Genomic DNA, 14,095 nt, shown 5'->3' on the forward strand with positions numbered 1-14,095 from the left:
TACTTTTGTGTGCTAAATTGGAACAACTTTAAGTATACTTAGTACACTTTAAGCATAATGACTAATTACATGCTTTAGTGATATTAAATGTGCTTTATTTGTATTATAAGTATATTTTATTTGTGTTAAGTATATTTTATTTGTATTATAAGTATACTTTATTCGTGTTATAGTACACTTTATTTGTATTATAAGTACACTTTGTGTTGTAGCATAATTTATTTGTGTTTTAATAAATTACAAATTAATTACCAGTATATTCAGAACACACAAGCAATGTACTATGAATATAATATATATTTTATTTACCATGACTTATTCAAATGACTAAAAATATACACTTTGTAGTCCATAACAATACAATGTGTTATTACTTAGCTATACATTGTACAAAATACTTTGAATTACATAATGTCACACAATACAGTATTTTAAATGTGCTACATTACATTTTAATGAATTTCTTACTGACTTACTTTCTCAATGTTGAATGCATTTGTTTTCAAGGACATTACAATAAATGAAATCAAATCTAACACACATAACTAATGAAGAGACATTTCATTAAACAAGCCCAACGATTTTTATAAATGGTTTCACATGGTTTCAGCAAAGCTAAACAAAATTAACTTACTATTATTTTCATTAAATTAACACTGGAAGATGTAGGAAAACATATCATTGAACTAATTCCACTGACCATCTCTATACATAAGTATAAATTACACATTATATTCAAATTTCTGGTGAGCTGCTCATTACACTTGCGTCTGATGGCCGCTTACACATCATCAGGGAGCTGACAGCAAACTCGTGAAGAACCCAATCTGTTAACAGAATATACGAGATAAGGTCAAGTGCATGTTCATTCAACTTTTTAATCACGTTTAGTGACATTACATATTAGGCTACTTACCTCCAAACAGAAGGACTTTTTCCGGTGCTTTTCGGGATCGCGTAACGTTTGGCCATTTTATTTCAAAACAGTTTATCGTCACCATCAAGGTCAGGCAGCGATGTGGCGTAATTGATCTGGTCCGAAGAATGAGCAATGTACTTTCCGCTCGCAGTGTTTTATTAAATAAATAATGTAACGAAACATTGTGCTTCACCTGCAAGGCTGCAAACCTCCCGCGAGTGAGCGTCATACAGACGAGTACCGTCAGCAGCTCTGCGTCTGATTGGCTGCAGGCATTGAGCAACACAATCTGATTGGTCACAGATCAATGAAGAGACATTTGAATTCCGATAAGAAACAACTATTTAACCCATATTTTCTTGCGTTGTATTTTAAGTGTGCTGTTGGATTCTTCTTTGCCAGTGTAAACTTAATAAACATGTTTACACTTAAATCACAACTAAAGTAGGGCTTATAGCATACACTGCGTATATTGAAAAATGGGCTTTTAGTCCATATAATAATTTATTTATATAATAATAATTTATCATCACTTGTTTATTCATGCTTAAGCTTGAACAGTTAAACATGAATAAATAACCTTAAACAGTATTTATAACTTTTTATACAGCTTAATGATATTGATTTTGTATTTTTAAAATATGCTTTTAGTGCATTGTTAACAATGACAATTTTAAGCATAAGTTTAAAATATATAAAAAATATATTTTAAAGTAATGTTCAAATCAGTGCACTTTACAAAAGTACACTGAACTTTCATTTAAAGTATATTTTTCTAAAATATATTTTTTTTAAATATACTAAAATACTATTATCTTAAAGTGTGTTAAAAGTTGTATTGTGAAATATGATGCTAATATATTTTTTTATATATTTAGAAATGGTACATTTTTTGTAAGTATATTTCTAATGTACTATCGGAAAAGAGAATATATTTGAAATACAATAAAGTATACTTTTTTTCCACTAGGGCATTTCCATGCGTAAGGAGGGACACAGGCGTGTAGCCAACGCTGGAGGGGACGCATGTGTAACAGTCCCAGTCTGAGCACTAACGATGCCGAGGCCATAAGGCCAAGCATCCTCTGAAAATGTTTCAGGGGAACACGAGTCCCGGCTTTGAATGAAGCCGCCATGTTCTGGACGGATAGCGCGCGCTGTGTCGTTAGCCGCGCGTTCATGCGTCTCGAGTCTAAAATTATGCCCAGAAAAGATATCTTTTGAGTGGGGGACAGTGAGCTCTTGGCGATATTGATCCTGAGACCCAAACAGTCTAAATGGTTGAGGAGCCAGGATCTGTGTGTAAGTAGTTGTGCTCGAGACTGGGCTATCACTAGCCAGTCGTCGAGGTAGTTGAGCACCCGCATCCCTTTCAGCCTGAGCGGGGCTAATGCCGCATCCATACATTTTGTAAACGTGCGGGGCGCCAGGGATAACCCGAATGGCAGGACCGTGTACTGATAAGCCTGCCCCTTGACGGCAAATCTCAAGAATGGCCTGTGGTGGGGGGCTACCTGAACGTGAAAGTACGCATCTTTCAGATCTATCGTGAAAAACCAGTCCCCGGGGCGAATGTGCGCGAGGATCTGTTTCACCGTCAGCATTTTGAAAGAGCGAGATTAGAGCTTTGTTCAAATGCCTTGGATCTAGGATGGGCCTGAGCCCTCCGTCTTTCTTCGGAACGAGAAAGTATCGGCTGTAGAAGCCCGACTCGCTTCGGGATGGGGGAACGGGCTCCACCGCTCCCTTCTCTAACAGTTTCAAAATCTCGGTGCGAAGCACGTGACTGACGCTGCTTTTCACCGAGGTTTCGACTATGTTCACAACCCAATTTGATACACCGGGCATGGCTTGCCAGGCCTGAGCCCGACGCGATAGTGGCTGGAGCCGGCGCGGATAAGGGTCGCCTACTAGAGGGAATTTGGTAGTGCTGCCATTTTGTGCTTGTGACATAGAGGGGGTAATGCTTATGTGTGGCGGCGTGCACTGTGGAGTGGGCGCCGGGACATTTATAGCATGGGTGGGAGGGGTATATGAGTGTAGGAGTGCAGACTGATAAGTGGGCACATTTACTACAGAGAAAAAGCTCTTTTTGAGATTTATTTGGGTCGCCGTCATAACGGCGTTTGTGTGCAGAAGAGTGCGTTTGACAACGGGCTCATTGGCTGCGAAACTGAGGTCTGCAGTCACCTGGGTGCAGGGAACTGGGAGACCGGGAGGGAGAGATGGGGGTCCGGCCGAGGCGAGACCTGACCATCTCCTCTTTCTCCTTGCGGCTAGGACGGCTTCGGAGGCTCGGGGTTCAACACAAGCTTGGGTCGAGGTCCCCGGCGTTCAGGCTGCCTGCTGCGGTTCGTGGAGCGGGAGCGTTGGCGCGTTCCAGAAGAGGAGCCTGAAGAAGAGCTGGAGCGCTTGGGTAGGAAGTGCCTCATAGCCTGAGAAGCCTTTTGCGCTTCAGTGAAACGCTCCGCGAACCCCACGACTGACGGACCGAAGAGACCGATAGTAGAGATGGGGGCGTCCAAGAAGGAGGCTTTATCCGCGTCCTTCATCTCGGTCAAATTCAGCCAAAGGTGCCTCTCTAAGACCGTCAGGTTAGCCATATTATTTCCAATGGCTTGCGCGATGGCTTTAGTAGCACGAAGGGCCAAGTCCATCGCGCTGCGAAGGTCCTTCAAAACTCGTCCAAAGAGCGGAGAAGTCTGGCCTGGAACACCTGAAGGACAGCCATGGTGTGAAGGGCCGCGGAAGCCTGGCCACGGAGGCATATGCTCGGCCAGCGAGAGCAGAGGTGGTGCCGCAGGGCTTGGAAGGGTGCTTCGCCCTGGCCTGCCATCCTCTGGAGGAGGGCGGGCAGAGGTGCATGACGACAGCCTCTTCGAGGGGGGGAAGAGACTCGTAGCCTTTTTCCTTGGCGCCGTCGACGGTAGAGAGCGCTGAGGAAAAGGCGGATCTCGCGCGAGCAGAGTAGGGAGACTTCCAAGATTTAGTAAGCTTGTCGTGTACCTCAGGGAAGAAAGGCGCGGGCTTCTGAGGAGAAGAGAGGCGGCGGCTTTCTAGGTACCACTCGTCCAGTCTGCTGCTGCTCTTCGGGCTGGGACCACTCGAGTCCGAGGTCTTCCACGGCCTTAGAGAGCACGCGGATAAGCTCCGCGTCAGCATTGGTTTTGGAGCTCGTGGCGGTCTGCGTTGAAGCGGGGGGCTCCGAGACAGAAACTGACCACTCGCTACCCGAAGCGGCTGTGGAGAGGCTGTCCTTGTCTTCCTCTGGCGACGGGCCCCCGAAAGAAAACCGAACAAGCCGCTGCATGAGAGGGGCGCTGTTCCTCCTGAGTGAAGGTGACCGGCGAAGGCGAGGCATGCAAATATAAGCACCTTTTACGGCGGGCTTTCTGGAACGCCCCCCATTGGTTCGTTCCTCTCAGCCGCCTCACCATAGGCTCCTGCAGTTGCCGCGGCCTGGCCAATCAGAGCGCTCCTCGCGCTGGGCTATGGCCGTACAGCGGCACTACGCTTTACATGGATACCTTTATTAATAAAGTTTTGCTTCATATTCTCGAGAAAAGGAGTTTTCCCCATACGTAATACGAGGAACCTCTCTCGAAAGGGAACTAAAGCAGCGATGAAATGGCTTAGAAGAAACCTGCTGCACAAGTTGAGTCGTGCCATTTTTGTCATCGAGCAGAGAAAGGGTCATCATGAGACTCTCTTGCGGTTTCAGAAGACTTGCACACAATTTGGCATCAGATCCAGACTCAGTCACTGCAGGGAACATCACCATAAATCATCTGTGAAAACATGAAGAAAAAGAAAAAAGGAAAGGGAATCAGTTGTCGGATTTGGTTGGGGACTTTGACGTTGCAACTAGTGATGATACGTCTGACAATGCTCCGAAGCTTGCTTCAAACTCGAACGGTCCTTGAAATGAACCACTGCTCCGGAGCTTGTATCATTACGTCACTTGTCACGTGAAAATGCCTTCTGAGGCAAACACACTGCTTTACTCCTGCAGTGAACCACCTAACTGCTTTGACAGCCCAAATGTTGACAGGTTTGAAACCTGCCGGCTGTATTTCTTGTGTGCTTCCACACATGATACTGCCATGCTAAAAAATATATAAATAAATAAAACAAAAAATAAATAAATAAAAAACACTTTTACTGAAATTCTATTGCATGTAATGGTTTTCATGGGAATTTTATTGGTTTACTGATATGTGTTGGGATCTATTGGTGGGGGCATCACATCCTAATGGAATATGTCCCACACACGAAGAAAAAAAAAAATCTGTAGTGGTTTAAATGGTAAAAGCCAAAAGTAAAGTATTTTAATAGAAACCATTAGAATTTCTGTGATGGTTTCCAGCTTTTTAAAGCTGGTCTGATCTTCTGTCCTTGTCTAAAGAAATAATTACACACGCACACATCATTAATGTTTTATTATCAAGGTGAACACATGAAATTCATCAGTATCTGTAAAATGCACCGACATAAATGAGTTTCACAGCACTAACACTGTTGCAGCTTTGATCGCCTCGGTAAACACGTAACAAACGGGGCGTGAACATAAGCCTACTTGCATTTTATGGTTGTCAGCTTTGTTGCATTACATTTACTAAAGGCACGGAAGATTGTGGCTCATTTCAAGTCTAGCACAACAGCAAGAGATAGATTATTGGTTTTACAAAATCAGATGGGCAAACCTACTCATAAGTTGATCCAGGAGGTGGATACTCGTTGGAACAGCACATATGCCATGTTAGAGCATCTCTTTGCTCAGAGGGAGCCAGTAGGTGCTGCTTTGGTAACTCTGAAGACCAACCTCACACCTTTGACTTCAGAAGAGTACCAGCAAGTAAATGAATGTCTTGGTGTAATGTGTCACTTCAATGAGGCTTCTACTGAACTGTCAGAAGAGAAGAGAGTGTCAGGGTCAAAGGTGATTCCTCTTGTAAGAATGCTGAGGCATGCAATCAGTACAAAGATCTCACAGGTTCATGATGAGACGGCCTTGCAACTGTGCAACAACCTCATGAGACTTCTTCTGAGAGGATGTCTACATATGAGACTATGAGTGTCATGATTCTTGCAACTCTGCTTGGTCCACGCTTTAAAACTATAGGTTTCTGCAGCCAGTCAAATGCACAGACTGCTGTGAGACGTCTCACAGCAGAATGTGCTGCAATCATTAGAGCAGGCCAAAATACCCAATCCACATCCTCTCAAATCCCCTCACCACAACCAGAAACAACAGAAGCCACAGGCAGCGATGTAACCCATTCAGGTACTGTTTGTTGTATTGTGTGTGTGTGTGTGTGTGTGTATTTGGCATGCATCATGCATAGCTATTGCAGAGAATTCATTTACATTCCATCAAAGTTTTATTTTGTTCTGTCTATTAGGTATGTGGGATCTACAGGACACCCATGTTGTGGAAACCAGGAAAATGAAAAATGCAACTGCAGATGCCACAGTTGAAGTGCAAGTGCAAAGCCCAGAAATCCTCTGCATTTCTGGGCTACCCAGAAGGGTGTCTACCCACATCTTCATCATCTTGTCCTGGAATTTTTATGCACTCCTGCCTCCTCAGTCCCATGTGAGAGAATATTTTCAAAGGCAGGGGAAGTAGTAAATAAAAAAGAAATAGACTTAGCCCCCACACTGTTGAACAAGTTCTGTTCCTTAATAAAAATCTTTGATTTCTTCGATTACCCACAAAATTAAAACTCCCCAGTTCACAAGCACTTCACCATTCTACAATTATTTTCTTTTCTTTTGATTATATATGCCTACATGAGCCTTGCTTATGAATTCATAGGTTTAGGACTAAGGCTAAAGTTTCTTTAAATAAGGCTGCATGTGTTGATCAAAGCAGATTCACAAAAAAATGTTTCTATACATGTTAATTTGTCCCATTTATAAAAATAATAATTATAAATTCATTAATAGGCTCGTTTTTTCACATGTCATAAGTATTCTACTAAATTAACAAATAGAAGAATTTTTTTTTTTCTATTGCTTTTGTGGATTTCACAAAGTAAATTGTTACATGAAACAGTCAAAAAATGAATGGGTCCTCTGGCACAAGCAGCTCTTCAACTTATGACCACAATATGTCGTTAGCGTGCACTGTGTTGAAAAGCTTCGAGTAAAGAACCTTTTTACGATACAGTTGAGGGGAAAGCCTCGGTGCTTCACAAAGCTTCATTTCACCATCACTAAGATAAGCCCTTTCCAAACACAAATCTCCCTCACAGCCATGAGGAGCTATCATCCAAGACCACACAGACGTCTTTCAAAAACCTGCAAGGCTACTCTACAACTTAATTCTGAATCATCTTCTTCTTCTTCTTCTTGTATTGTTTAATGGCGGTTGACAATCCAACTTATGGTGTATTACCGCCACCAACTGGACTGGAGTGTGAAGCATCAACAGGGACTTAAAAAAATAAATAAATAAAAAAAAAAAAAAAAAAAAAAGGAAATTAAAGGTAATTAAAAAAATAAATAATATTTATGCCATATATAAATTTTAAATTCTGCTATCCAATCCTGTTTCTTTGAGATAACTAAGTATTTCCCTCTGTATCCTTGATTCTCCTGAAGCACAACTTAATAGATTTGATATACTAAAATTTACTAATCCTATATCTTTCAATTTATTAATAAACTCTTCTCTTTCCCTGCTAAATACTACACAATGTAAAAGTACATGTTCAATAGTCTCTACTTCACTGCATGCGGTACACAATCCAGTTTGGTGTTTCCCTATTATAAACAATGAATGATTTAATCCAGAATGTCCTATTCGGAGTCGTGAAATGATGATATCTTCTTTCCTACTATTAAAACACTCTCTCCCTTTGCCAACTCGTTTTTGAATATTGTAAAGATGTCTGCCTTTTATTTCCCTGTCCCACTCTTCTTGCCACTTTTTATTCATGTATTCTTTAATTCTTCCTTTTATTTCAACCCTACTTAGTGGAATTTGTACTTCAATATTGTTATGTTGTAATGCCTGTTTTGCCAGTTTGTCAACTGTTTCATTCCCATGTACTCCCACATGTGCAGGTACCCATATGAACTTCAGGACTATACCCATTTCCTGTATTCTTAAAAAATTTATTAGAATCTCATATATTAATTCTGTTCTAGTTGTTGACTGCCCTGATATTAAACTATTTAATGCTGACATAGAGTCTGAACAAATAACTACCCTTATTGGCTTTACATCCTCCACCCATTGAATCGCCAATAGAATTGCTATCAACTCAGTTGTAAAAACAGATGCATAATTAGTTATTCTTTTCTGAATGTTGACCTGGAATCTCTGAATGTATACAGCTGCTGCTGTGTATCCTGTTATAGGATCCTTTGACCCATCTGTATATATATGGAGCATTGAGGAATATGCTTGTTCCAAATACTCTTTTACAACAACCTCCTTAGGTATGGATTTTTCATTCTTGAGTTTATATTGAAGACAAAAATCGACTTGAGGTGTAGGAAGCAACCAAGGAGGAATATCTGAAATAACAATAGATGGACTAACTGGAATTTCCTTAATACCTAAAGTCAAAGCATCTTTGTTTGCTGTCCAACCAAAACTAGTAATACTATTATTTCCATACTCCCAACACTCTTTTAATATTTCTTTGACTGGGTGTGTCTCTGAATGCCCTTTAATATTAATCCAATAATTCATTGATAATTTCAATTTACGTATATGTATGGGCATTTCTCCTACCTCAACCTGTAACGCTGCTATAGGAGATGTTCTAAAAGCCCCACAACAGATTCTTAATGATTGTGCCTGAATTGATTCAACTTTTTTAATAAGCGATTTTGATGCAGATCCATAAATAATACATCCATAATCGATTACTGACCTGATCAAGGCACAATATATTCTTTGTATCGACTTTCGACTAGCTCCCCATTCCATCCCTGATAAACATCTTAATACATTAATACCCTTTTTGCATTTTTCTAACAATTTCTGTACATGTGTATTAAAATTCAACCTAGAATCCATCCATATCCCTAAATATCTAATAACTTTAACTTGTTCCAGAACCTGATCATACAGCTTCACTTTTATTTCAGGGATATTATTTCTCTTCGCAAAGCAGACTAGTTGGGTTTTAGCAATTGATAATTTAAAACTCCATTTATTGGCCCATTTTTCCACGTCATTAACGGCTGTTTGAATGATTTGTGTTACATATGATACATTTCTCCCCCTCTTCCATATTGCTCCATCATCAGCATAAAGAGATCTTCCTATATCTAATTTGACATTTTGAAATACATCATTTATCATTATATTAAACAATATTGGACTGCACACACTTCCTTGTGGAGTACCATTATCTATTCGGTATATTCTAGAACATGATGTTCCAACCCTTACCTGGACTGTTCTATTCAGCAAAAAATCTTTTACCCAGTTAAACATTCTTCCTTTTATCCCTAATTGTTCTAACTTTATTAATAGCCCTTCCTTCCAAAGCATGTCATAAGCTTTTTCAATGTCAAAAAATATACCTATTACCACCTCCTTATTGACTTGAGCCTTTCTTATATCCGTCTCTAAACATATGGCAGCATCTAAAGTACTGCGTCCTTTCCGAAATCCACTTTGATGAGGTGAAATAATTCCTTTCCTTTCTAATAAATAGCTCAATCTGAATACAATCATACGTTCCATTATTTTACACAAATTCGACGTTAACGCTATAGGTCTATAATTTGTAGCATTATGCTTGTTCTTAGCTGGCTTTAATATAGGAATAATAACCCCATGTTTCCATGATATAGGAAGTCTCCCTGTTCTCCAGACTTTATTAAAAAGACGCAATATATAATTCAAAGACACATCGGATACATTTTTTATCATCGTATAGCATATCTCATCCTTTCCTGGAGATGTTTGCTTAACTCCCCCAACTGCTCTCTTTAATTCATACAATGAAAATTCCACATCAAAATTATCATTGGATGTCTCTTTCTCCATCATAATATTTGGATGTTCCTTTATACTTTGCTCTCAATTTATTTTCATTTCTTCTGATATGTTATTGTGGCAAGGGGGGCGTGGTTCAGCGAGGTCTGCAGCGGGAGAGAGGGCCGCGGGACGAGCGGTAAGTGAGTGGGTTGGACGCAGATCAATAACACCTGTCTCTTGTTCCAGTAATGAGCGCGGAGACGGGATAAAACACCAGCGGAACCGGAGACCAGAGAGAGAGAGTCGGACTGTTGGTGCGAGAACACAGAGACTGAGTTTACCCGGAAGCCGGAAGTGCCGCGAACCGGAAGTTATTGTTGCTTATGAGTTTGACTGAGAACACACGAAGAAGTGTGTTATTGACATTGAGAAAGAGAAAATAAAGATACGCATCAACAGTCCAGCCGACCCCTGTGTCCTCTTCCTTCCTTACTATATCGAACTTGCTACAGTTATCATTACTGTGTACCTTAACAAACACCTCTGCTAACATTTCTGCCTTTTCTACATTAGTCACAGCTATTCTATCCTCATTATTCAAAACAGGTAGACTGTTATCTACTTTCTCCCCTATGGAATCACAATAACTTCTCCAGTAATTCTTTTTAGCAGCTCTTATAACCCTTCTCACATTGGCTTGTGTTTTTTTATATTGAATTAGGTCATCAAATTTATACTTCTTTCTAACCTTTTTAAAAGCCTTATTTCTAGCTTTAATTGCTTCACTACATAACTCGGTCCACCATGGAACTGACTTATTTCTTTTTATTCCTTTGCTTCTACCAATAATTTGTTCAGCTGTACTATACAGAATTTGACATAATTTCTCATTATGCATTTCTACACTGTCCAATTCCTCATTAAAAAACAACTTTTGTAACTTTACTTCACTAACATATTTAAATGCCTCCCAATTTGCTTTTTTAAATTTCCATCTACACATCTTATCCTCTATAATTTCACTAACCACCACTCCTATTTTACAACTAATAGCATAATGATCACTTCCTATTGTAGAGTCCTCCCAAACATCCCAATCGCACATCCCTGCTAAACATTCCGACACCAGTGTTAAATCTATATGTGAGCAAGTACCCCGAGTTACATCAATTCTTGTAGCTCTACCATCATTCATGCATACCAAACCCTTTAAATCCATCATTTCTTCTATTACTTTACCATTGTGATCAGTATTACCACTTCCCCATAAAGTATTATATGCATTAAAATCCCCACACCATATTACTTTTTTAATCCCCATATCGATTATGTTTCCTAACACTTCAATACTTAACCTATTGCAAGGATTATAAAAATTAATTACTTTAACACTATGTTTCCTTAAAAATATTTCTACTGTAATGGATTCATATTCTTCATTTATTTCTAATATTCTATATGCAATTTCATTTTTAATAAATGTTGCCACCCCTCCACCATTACCTGCCTGTCTATCCCTTCTAATGCCTGTATATCCTTGCATCACAAAATCTAAATGAGGTTTCAGCCAGGTCTCTTGTATGCATATAACATGAGGTTTGCATTCCTTATCTTCTATTACCTTTTTAAACTCTTGCCCATTTGCGATTAAACTCCTTGCATTCCACTGTAAAACTAGTAAAAACATTAAGAGCCTCCACATGTTGCCTCTACTACTTGACCCTTGAGTTTTTCGTTTACTTGCTCCAGGGAGACATCTCCAAACTGTAGATGCTTTTCAGCTGCCTTAATTATTATTTTTATCCTCTCCGTTCTGCTTTCGGTTTGTGCAGCACAATTTATTACCTCAGCTAAAAATGTAATGAATTCAACTTTTCCAACTTTGAGAAATTCCTCATTTATTCTAGGTTGCGATACTGATATATTTTCCTGATTCATTGGAGCTGTTTTCTCATTTACTTGACCCACTTTTGTCTGTTTCACTTTTTTAATTGCCTCAGCATATGATATTCCCTCTTGCATCCTGACATTCTGAATTTTTACAGCGTTCTTATGTACCTCACATCCCCCAAAGCCAGCACTGTGTTCGCCTCCACAGTTGCAGCATTTTAGCTGTGTCCCTTGTTCACATTTTCCATATTCATGGTTACCACTACATCTAGCACATCGTTGATTTCCCTTACAGACTGCAGCTACATGCCCATATTTTTGACATTTAAAACATCTGATTGGAGGAGGTACATATGCTCTTACCACATAACTGACATATCCAATGTACACTCTCTCTGGCATTCTTTCCTCATCAAATTGAATCATTAGTGAAAGACTATCTACTTTCTCTTTGTTTCGTACACATTTGAGTCTTTTTACTTCAAGCACCTTGGCCCCTGATATGTTGCTCTTTACTGTTTCATTGGAAACCTCAATTGGTATTCCAGAGATCACTCCCCTTAACCAAGCTCTCTTACTCGGTATTGTACAACTCACTGATTGTCCACATATTGATTTTATGCCCTGGGCAGCTTTCTGTTGTTTTTCATTTTTACAGAAAATTAGAAGATCTCCGTTTCTCAAATTCTTGGCACTCTCTATATTGCCTATTGCTTTCTTAAGTGCCTTGGTTAATTTAACCGGATTGATTACATTGCTCTCTGCAAACTTCATCATTACCTTCAAATCCTCCTTGCTTGTACATGCCTGCATCCTTTCTTTTCCTTTTCCACTATCAGTTCCTGATTCGTTTCTAGAGATTTTCTTTCTCTTACGGTTGGCAATTTTACTCCAATCCATTACTTCTGTACTCCTACCACTAGATTCTCCCTCCATCTCCAGATCACTTCCGGTACTACCGTCACTTCCCTCCATCAATGCTCCAGTCACAGTCCAGTGTTGCCACCCGCCTCGAAGCCGACTGACACACTCACCTCGTGGGCTTTTGAATCATCTGCACTCATGGCAGCATTATTGAAAGGCTCTTAATAATTGGGATCAGGTTGATTTAGCACTCACAGGCAATCAGACCCTATTTAGGGGGGAGCCCCGGTAATTAGTCACACCAGGGTTGCCAAAGTGACATGTAACCTACAGGTATATGTAAACTAACGGATAATGTTTTGAATCGTACTATGATCAAGTTATTAATATCTAAACACCAAAAAGGGAATACCTATCCCATGAATTTGTACAATAGATAGATAGATAGATAGATAGATAGATAGATAGATAGATAGATAGATAGATAGATAGATAGATAGATAGATAATGGATTGTAAGTAATTATGAATATATAGGCTAGATTACTTCAGAAAAATTACTAAAGAATTCATTTCAAATCGATTGATCCATCCATCCGACGACCCGGCAGTACAATCTTCTTATCAATTCTCAAAAAAAGTTTTTTCTTTCTATCAAATCTTCAGAAAGATTATTTCTTCTGGCCATGGAGAATATCTTCCTGTTCTATTAGAGTATTTATTAACCCAGTCAACACGTGAGATCATGCTATGATCACAGTGCCATCACACCATTGTCATACGGTGACACTCACAGTGAGAGTAACGTGAATTCAAAATGTTGAGCAGGTTGAGAGGAGGCGACTCAAATATCAATCTCCGGGGGGCATTCTACTTCCTGTTCCTCAACACTATCACTGTAATATCACAATGGTCTACAGAAGCTCTTTTTGAAAATTAACAGAGGATTAGATGTTGATGTTGTATTAGTTTGTTATCATTATGGAGATCAGTGTTTGCTTTAGATGGCCTCTTGACCACTTTTGTTATGGCAAGGAAAGCCAAAAGGGAAAGCATCCAGGTGGGGTTGGTTTCTTATTGATGATATCAACATAATCAGTCTTTGTGAGGTGTTATTCATTTTAAAAGATTGAATAATATTTGCCCTGTGATTGTGGCATGGGCTTCAGCAGTTTCATAATCATTTATGAAGGATTTTAAATGCCTAAGATACAACCTGTGAGCTACTTTTGAGCTACTGTGTCATTTAGACACAAATAGACATCAAGAATCAACGTATGAATCTTAACATTGGTGACAATCAAAAGCTTCATGCGGCAATGCATGCTGGGTATTTTGAGCAGTGAGTTCACTTTGACCTCACATTGAGACCATAGTATGAACACACAGTGAGAGGGCTGTGAGGATACACTTTTAGATCACTGAGGCCCTGTCCCAAAATTTAAAAAATCATCTGATGGAACAGTAGCAGAAGGT

This window comes from Pseudorasbora parva, chromosome 2, assembly GCF_024679245.1.
Source record: "Pseudorasbora parva isolate DD20220531a chromosome 2, ASM2467924v1, whole genome shotgun sequence".
Classification (NCBI taxonomy): domain Eukaryota; kingdom Metazoa; phylum Chordata; class Actinopteri; order Cypriniformes; family Gobionidae; genus Pseudorasbora; species Pseudorasbora parva.